Here is an 8,667-nt window from a genome sequence, read left to right as displayed (position 1 = left end):
AAATACATTGTTTTATATATTTTATATATTATAATGTCTTATAGCTTATAATAAATATATAATAATATATTTATAACTTATATAAATACATTGTTTTATATATTTTATATATTATAAGATATAATATAGTTCATAACAAATATATAATAATATATTTATAACTTATACGAATACATTGTTTTATATATTTTATATATTATAATATCTTATATAGTTTATAATAAATATATAATATATTTTATATTTATATATGATATATTTTATATATTATATAATAATAAATATTTATAATATTTCTATCGTTTAGATATTATACTCTATTATGGATATATTATAGATATATATTTTATGTATTATATTTATAGAGAACATCACAGAATTCTATGATTCTATATTAAAACCTTGGGGTTTTTTGCAGTGTTCCAAGATAACACTAAACATCTTCCATACAATTACACATTAGACATTTACAATATTAAATCTCTCATAAAACATCAGAGTGAGAAATTAGGTGTGTAGAGTTTAATCTCCATTCTGGTAAATTTGGTAGAAAAAGCAGTTTTCATGGATAAATTGTTGTGATTTTGAGAAAAAGTGTCTTTTTTTTTACTGAGTTCTTTAGTAATGGATGGAGATTTTATTTCTTTAAGTTAAAATCTCAGTTTAAAACAAGCAAACCCTCAGCTAGGAACAGTTTGGGCGAGGGGGGAACAGACAAAGCAACAGAATTCCAGGTTGGAAGTTTTAAATGTGAGTCTCTGGTATGCAAATACAAAGTTTTATTTTCGTGGGGTTTGGGGTTTTTGTTGGGCTTTGTGGTTTTTTTATACACTAGAATTAATCGAATCTCATATGAATCCATAAACTAAATTAAATTCCAAGGTGTTCCTACTTTCCCAAGATTTGTTCAACGGGACAAATTGATTGACACTTTGCTGCCCAAACTTTAATAACTATTTTCACATAAAATCCCAAAATCCACACTCCTCAAGAACAGTTCCAGGGCAGGAATGTCTGGAAATAATTCCTTTTAAAGCACCCAAACTCCAAGCAGTGATGGTGGACAAAGGACAAGGAGTGTCAGAAGAAACTTGTAGGGAATTTCATTAATCCTGACTTTATTATTCCTGATCTTCCCATCTGTTTTGTACCAAACTTCAACATTAATTTGCTCCTTTGAGCATTATTTAAAACAAAAGGGAGAGAGAGAAACGTGGCAACTTTGAGCCATCAGGAGTTTTTCTCAATCACACCAGCTCAGGTATTTCCAAGGATTTCCTCTCCTGAGGATCCTGGAGCCAAAACCAGGAGGTTTTTTCCTACTTCATCTGTCTTGGAGATAATTTTGCATTGAATTACCCCGAGTGCAGCCACAGGAGCTCTGCTGGATTTGGGTTTATTGGAGGGTTGATGTCAGAGTTAAAAAATGTTCCTGGGAGACAGTGAGATTTTTGGAATGTCCCAGTATCCTTGACTTTTCCCAAGCTGTCTGCTGGCATTACCTCATCAATCTGTGTTAGAGGGAACAGCAAACATGTTAAACAATACCTTGCATTAAAAGCCCTGTTATTAAATTAAAATACAGTTCTCTTGAGTGGTCAGTAACTTCATTTTAATCAAATTCCACGTCAGGCTTCCTTTGTCTGGGACGTTGCTCTTGCACAATGGGAAATATCTGAGCACAGCACCTGAAAATAATGGACACATTAATATCCAGGAGAAAAAAAACCTAGACAGAAGATTTAAGTTGTGAGATAAAGTCTGGGGATATTTGATTTTATAAGCCAGGGAGAATTTCTTGCTAATTCTGTGATTTTTAGTGAAAAAGCAGGAATTATTCACATGTACAGCTCAGGAGCTGTTTATTGTGTCACTGGTTTAATGGCACTGAGGGTGATGTGACTTCACAGTTCTGTCTACAAACAGCTCATAAAATACTCCCTGTAGTAACTAAACAAACAAAGGCAAACGTGGCAGGAAATGGAGAAGCTGCTCATGGAAAATTTTGAATTTTTGAGCATTTTTGGTGGTCGCTGGAGCACAAAAAACGGTCCCAAGGTGGGTGGTGGCAACAAACCTGGTTGGGAGGAAGGAGGAGACACGGGTGGGTTTGGGAGCTGGAGCTGGGGGGAGGCTGAAACCCAGGCTGGGGAGGGTTTAGAGGTGCTGGGAACTCCCTGGGCTGGGAATCACCAACCTGTTCCACCAGTTCCTGCTCGGAGCCCTTTGTTGCTGCCCCAGTGCCGGGAGAGGGTCGTGTTCTCTCAGCTGCTCTGTCCCTGAGCCTTTTTTTGGGGTGCAGGAGCTTTGGGTCCTGTCCCTTGAAGAACAGTTGAACTGACTGATTTTACCCCCCCTGTAAAGCTGCTTTTGGGCCCAGCCCAGCCCGTTTCAAAGATTTAATTATTGTGGGTTTGATTTTGGCTCCTCAGCCTTTGCTTTTTGGTTTTTTTTACCTACAGCTGCAGGGCTGGCTGTGAAGTCACACTGAGCAAAGTGCTCTTAGGCACGATGATGTTTTCCTGGAAGTGGCAGTTTTTAAATGGGGATTAAGAATTCCCAGAAAACTACTCGAAGAAATAATTCTCAAAGCACAAACCATCCACAGAGCTGTTGCCATCCATTCTGGTTAAATGTTCAGAAAGAATCTAAGTTTTGTTTAATTCAGCCTGCCCTGTTCACATTTGGGGAGCTTCACAACTTCAACAGGCACTTAAAACATTCATAAAAATTCATAATTCATTAAAAATATCATGTTTTATTGCACGTGGCCTTCACCTCCAAAGCATCTGAATTCAGTGGCCACATCCCTTTGGGAGGAATCCCACCTTTTTACCTGTGGTAAATCAGAATCCCAGGATGGTTTGGGTTGGAAAGAACCTTAAAGATCATTTTGTTCCAACCTTTCCACGGGCAGGGACACCTTCCACTATCCCAGCTTGCTCCAAGCTCTGTCCAGCCTGGCCTTGGACACTTCCAGGGATGGAATAATTAGTCCATAAAGTAATTTGAAGTTTACATGCAGTGAAATGCATCTAAAAATTTCACCACTTCCACGGATTTTTACCCACGAGTGAGACCCTGCAAAGTGTAATTCAGCCAACTCTGGAAACCCACCCAAAAATATCCATGAAGGGTCCTTATCCCGGTGTTTTTTGCGGGACACATTTGCCAGCCCTGCAGCCCCGTGGGAATGATGCCCATCTGAGAGAACAGCAGGTTTTTGGTCGCAGGCACTGGAACTGTTGCCTGGACAAACCAGTTTCCTGCTGTTTATTGTGCCATAAATCTTGGTTCACAAGTTGCTCCCAGTCAGTGCTGGGGAAGGAGCCTGATGTTCCTTCCCCCCAAACAGCACAAACGGGATCACAGTCCCTGCTGGGAAGTTTGTTTAAAGATTGTCAGGGTTTTTTTTGGTCAAAAATCATTTACAGTCCGGGTTTAGGTTATTTCTTCAGAGCACAAGTCAAGGAGTGATGAAAGGGCTGCACCAGGAATCTTGTCCTGGGGTAGGAAGAGCCCTGGGTTTGATTCCCTGGTTTTTGGGAGCCATCCCCACCTTCTGGCAGCTGGACCTTTGTTCTGCCCCAGCCCAGGTCCTGCTGAGCTGCTTCAAAGGGCATTTTGAGAAACAGGTTCCAGTCAATACTTAAAACCTGTGTAGTAGAACTCAGCCAAAACCAACCTGCAGTGGCTGAGGAGGTGGAGAGCAGAGACTTCCCAACTTCCTGAGAGGGATTCTGGAAGGTTACACGGATCCACCTCACACTGGATGGTTCAGTAACTCATCTCCCCTCCCAGCTCCATCAGCACCTGTGGGACTGTGTCCAGCAGAGCAGCTCTGCACAAATCAGACTTTAGAGCCTTCAGAGGGGCACAGATGTGGAGGAAATGTGAGCAGCTCTGGAGCTGAAAACCTTCCAGTGCATCACAACAGAATTATAGGAGTTTATTTGCAAAAGGCTTGAAGGATTTGACTCCCAACAAGCAAGTTTTCTTTCCCCTAAATTAGTACCAAAAAAAAAAAAATCTTTAAAATGCAAGTAGGAGCCTCCTTGCTCAGAGCACCGGGGAGCAGAGCTGAGGAGGGGCAGGTCAGGGGTGTTGCTGGTGCTATTTTTGGTTTAACAGTGTCCCAAGGAAAGCCCTGCAGGCTCCTGTGGGATGGGAGGGCCCAGGTGGGAATGTCAGATGGGGGACCCGTTTGGCTTGGTGACTCCAGGGAGATTTTCTGTCTTCATCTCCCGAAGGAAATGAATCTCCAGGGAGCCTTTGAACCCCAAAGGTCTCTGTCGATCCTGCCCTGAACCAGATTGATTTTGTGCAGTTTCAGAGCCCCGAGGGCGGGTGAACAGCTCAGCTCACAACGAGCTCAGGCCCAGCTGGGGCTGCTCCTGGGGAGCCCAGCCTGCAAAGGCTCTCCCTGAGCCGGGCCTGGGCAGCCCCAGCTCCAGGCTTTTCCTGAGCCAGGATCCAGCTTTCCCTGTCAGTGCCTAGTTCGAGCTCCCAGGTTTCTCTGAGCCAGGGTCCAAGTTTGGGGCAGTCCCAGCTCCCAGTTTCCCTGAGCCAGGGTCTAGTTCTGGGCAGTCCCAGCTCCCACGTTTCCCTAAACCGAGTCTAGGTTTGGGGCAGCTCCAGCATTGAGGTTTCCCTAAGCTGGGGTCCAGGTTTCCCTAAGCCAAGGGTTAGTTCTGGGCAGTCCCAGCTCCCAGGTTTCCCTGAGCCAGGGTCCAGGTTTGGGGCAGCTCCAGCATTGAGGTTTCCCTAAGCTGAGGTCCAGGTTTCCCTAAGCCAAGGGTTAGTTCTGGGCAGTCCCAGCTCCCAGGTTTCCCTGAGCCGGGGTCCAGGTTTGGGGCAGCTCCAGCATTCAGGTTTCCCTAAGCTGGGGTCCGGGTTTCCCTGAGCCGGGGTGCAGGGCTGGGTCAGGCCGAGCCCAGAGCAGGTCCTGGCAGTGCTGCAGCCCCGGGAAGGGGCCGGTTTGAATCCTGGGAGAGGTTTTATCGGCACAGGAAATGACAGCTCATTAAACCCCGACCGTTGGGCTGCTCAGCCCGGGCTGCAGGCACAGGAACCTCCGAGGAGCTGGAGAGGTGCTCTGCTCCCACGGGAATGCAAATGAACCCTCTCTGCTAATTGTCCAGGGGCACCAAAATACGCTGGTTTCGATGGTTTATAAAATGTCTGGCTTCCAGAGAAGTTGGTGCCACTTAAACACCCAAATTCGGTGCCTCTTCCTAATGTTTTACTGCTTTGGAGCTGCAGGATGGGTTTTTCTGTGCTCTCCCAGCGGAGTGGAGAAATGAGAATTAAAAAATGGGATGGATTAATGATGTTTTGCATAATTGCTGGGAGGTGAGACAGCCTTTGCCCCTCTGGCCTGGCTGTCAACAGCGTGATTTAAATCAACTTTTTGAAACATTGGAGGGGCAGGGAGGGAAAAGTCCAGCCCAGAATGTCCCTCCTGCCTCTGGCACATCCTTCAGCGCCACTTTTTTGTAGCAGGGATAATCCCTGTTTGCTGCAGGAGGGCAGGGTCTGTGCAGGCTCCATATCCCAAACCCTCCAGGGTATAATTTCCAGGAGAAAATAAACTTCCATGCTCAAACAAGACTTCCACGGCTTTAAACCCCCCCGTGTTTCTTGGCTGGGGCAGGATCCAGGTTGTTCCCAGGAGCTGCTGAGCTCGGTGTCGGTGTCGGGCTCAGAGATGCACCGAAACTCTCATTTACATTTTTAATTTCCCCCAGAATAACTGGAGTTTCAGAACAGCTCAGAGTTAATCAGCTGCCTCATCAGCACTTGCTGCTCGAGCCTCTTGTCAATGAGAAGCTCTAATTAGCAGTGAAAGCCCCATTAATGCTCCCAAAATGGGACCTCACAGTGGCAGCTTCTTTTTTTTTTAATTTTTTTTTTTTAAATACTTGGGAATTCTGACATTTCTCTCGGGAAAAGTGGGCAAAAAGTGGGCAAAACCCCACAAGTGTTTTTGTAAGATAGGAACTTTCTATCCTAAATTGGGCTCTGGGAGATTTTTAGGGGGCTGTTGAGTGAGCCCTGCCCTTGAGCTTTAGCACAGCTTGGGATTAATTCCCTGAGTGTTCCCAACCTCTCCAAGCACAGGGTAAGAGACTTCAGGAACTCGAGAGCAAACCTCTACTCCTAAAGATCTTGTCAGATGAAAATGATGCCTTTCAAAAGTGCAAATATCATGATTAAATTTTATTAAATAAGTATTTTTAGTATCAGTAAAAATGCATTGACTGGAATATCAGATAAATTCCTAATTTTCCTTAAGCACAGGGGAAAACACAATTTTTCTCCTCTGGGTTTTGTGCCTTGGAGAAAACTCCTCCCTGGGGTTCCAAAGGTTCTGTTAAAAGGATTTAAGTTCCCCCAAAAACCTTTCCTCCCACTTACAGTGACAGTCACTCTTGGAAAAGCAAATTTATAAATTGTCCAGTGGATTTTAAACACGGTTTTGCTGGAGGTGGAATGGAAGTTTTAGGGAGTCAGAGCCTGCAGGTCTTTGGTGTAATTTTAAAACTAATCCTGAAGCAGCTTTACTGAATCTCTGTAATGTGGTGCTTTGAATAGATGGGAAGTTTTGGTTTAATTATTGCAAAAAACAGCTTTAGAATTTTTAATTTGGATAGAAATTGTAGCTTTGAGTTAAAGACAATAAATCCTCATCTGTTTAATTACAAATCCCAGGTGACAGTGCTGAGAACAGGCTCCAATGGTATTTTTTCAGTGAATCAGAATTCTGAATGATGTTTATATTTTAGTGTTGGAATTCAAGTCGTGTTTTTGACTGAAATGTTTTAGTTTTCATGAATTTAGGCTGCACCAAAGGCTGGTGCAATTGTTTGGAGGTTTGTTCTCAGTTTCAACTCCTTGTGGAACATTCAATTTTAGCAGAGAATCAGAAGGAATTAAACCAAAAATTGAATGTTAAGAGTTCCTAAAACTTCTTCTCAATTACACTTAGTTGTAATTAAATTAAATAAAACTGAGTTTTAAGACTTTTAGATCTAAGTTATGTCTACATTTGGATATCAGGTGACATATCTGGGGAGATTAAATGGTTTAATTTTGCCAAAAGAGCACAAGTAACCAACACTGTCCTGCTGAAATGGCATTCAAGGATTTCATTCCCAGCCCTGTGGATTCAGGATTTTCTAGATGTTCCTCTGCTTCGTTTTGCTCCTTATTTAAATCTAGGCACATTTTTTGAAAATAAATACAAAAATTGCAGAATTTTTGAAGCTCAAATCCTCACATTCAGGGTCTTGCAGTTCTTTAAAACAGCTGTAATGAAGTTAATTTTGTGCATTTTGAATTTAATTAATTTAAGTCATAGAAAAGGAAAAAAAAATGAATTCTTTAGTGAGAAAAATTTCGAAATTCAGTGTCCATGCAGCAGGAGCTGTTGGAGCCTCTGAACTTGGGTTTCATGGCTTTGTTCTGTGTTTAAGGCTAATTTAGCACCGACTTTGTTCGGTTTTCAGGCAAAGCCCGAGTCATTTGAACACCCTCCTGTTAATCATTCACCTCTCGCCATTTAAATATCCCTCATTTCAGAACCAGGCACGATTTAAAAGTGAACCATTACCTTGCTGGAGCTCTTGGAGGAAGGCAAAGAAACCTCAGAACGTTCCAAGGGTGACTCGGCCCCGGCCCCGACTCACCGGGAGAGGTTTTTCCCGGGAAGGGTCGGCGCCGAAGGGCCGGGGCTGAATCCTGGAAATCCTTTGGATTTGTGTAAAACGTGTCAGGGACGGGCTGGACTCTCTGGGGTTGTTTTTTTTCCCCCCCTTGAAATTTCAGCAGCCCCGGGCACAGAATTTCCTCCCCCCGGTTTGTCTCATCCCGGGGGTGAATCATGAGGGAAGTGGCCCTTTTCTGGGAAATCTGCTCCAAAAAGGCGTTTGCCCCCCGGCCATGAAGGAAATCCATTGAGAGGAGCAGAATGAGGCACTTTGTTTCTTCACTAGGGGCCTTTTCTGAAATTCCTAAAATTAGAAAGTGTTTTTTTTAATTGGGCTCTGGCCTGGAAAAGGGAATATTGTGTCAAATGAGGAGGAAAATAATTGGAGGGATGCAGAGAGATGGTCACTTGGAAAACTTGTTGTTGGATGTGTCCTGGTGTGTGGAGTTGTTTTACTGATCCCTCCCTGTGGTGTGAGGAGTTAAAAGTGAAGGGTTGAAAATTAGGTGAGTTTTCAGTGTAGGAGATCACATTGATCTGTTTAAATTTAAAAAATTTAAACCCAGTTAAAATTAAAAAAAAAAATTAATTAAAATCTCCATTCTCTTTGAAATTCAAGTGGTGTTTGTCAGTGGTGGGAGTTAGGAGTGGTGGTGGATGTTTGTGGATCCAGCCTTGGGAGCCTTTGGATTGTGTGTTCACACAGCTCAGGCCGTGCTGGTGCTGGTGACATTTTATTCTGGGTAATATTTGAGTTGGGGGGTTTAATATTTGAGTTTTGGGGTTTTATTGAAGAGTTGTGACCATTATTGAAGGGGTTTGGATCTCTATTTGCTAAATAGCAGGGTGGGTGGATTTAAGGCAAAGCTGCCTGGGTGGGTTTGTTGGAAGCCTGGACAGGGGGATTTGAGGGGAGGTCAGAGGCTGCCCGAGTTCTGGGGTTGAATAGTTGAGTTTTG

At 43.3% G+C, this 8,667-nt stretch overlaps 1 protein-coding gene across 4 annotated transcripts in view; it reads left to right on the top strand.

Moving 5' to 3' along the window:
- VMP1 (vacuole membrane protein 1) overlaps positions 1–8,667 on the top strand; it is a 60,303-nt gene that overhangs the window by 48,032 nt on the left and 3,604 nt on the right. The window lies entirely within an intron of this gene.

Source organism: Neopelma chrysocephalum, unplaced genomic scaffold, assembly GCF_003984885.1.
Source record: "Neopelma chrysocephalum unplaced genomic scaffold, ASM398488v2 Primary Assembly neopelma1_82, whole genome shotgun sequence".
Lineage (NCBI taxonomy): Eukaryota > Metazoa > Chordata > Aves > Passeriformes > Pipridae > Neopelma > Neopelma chrysocephalum.
This window is presented reverse-complemented; position numbering and strand designations above follow the sequence as displayed.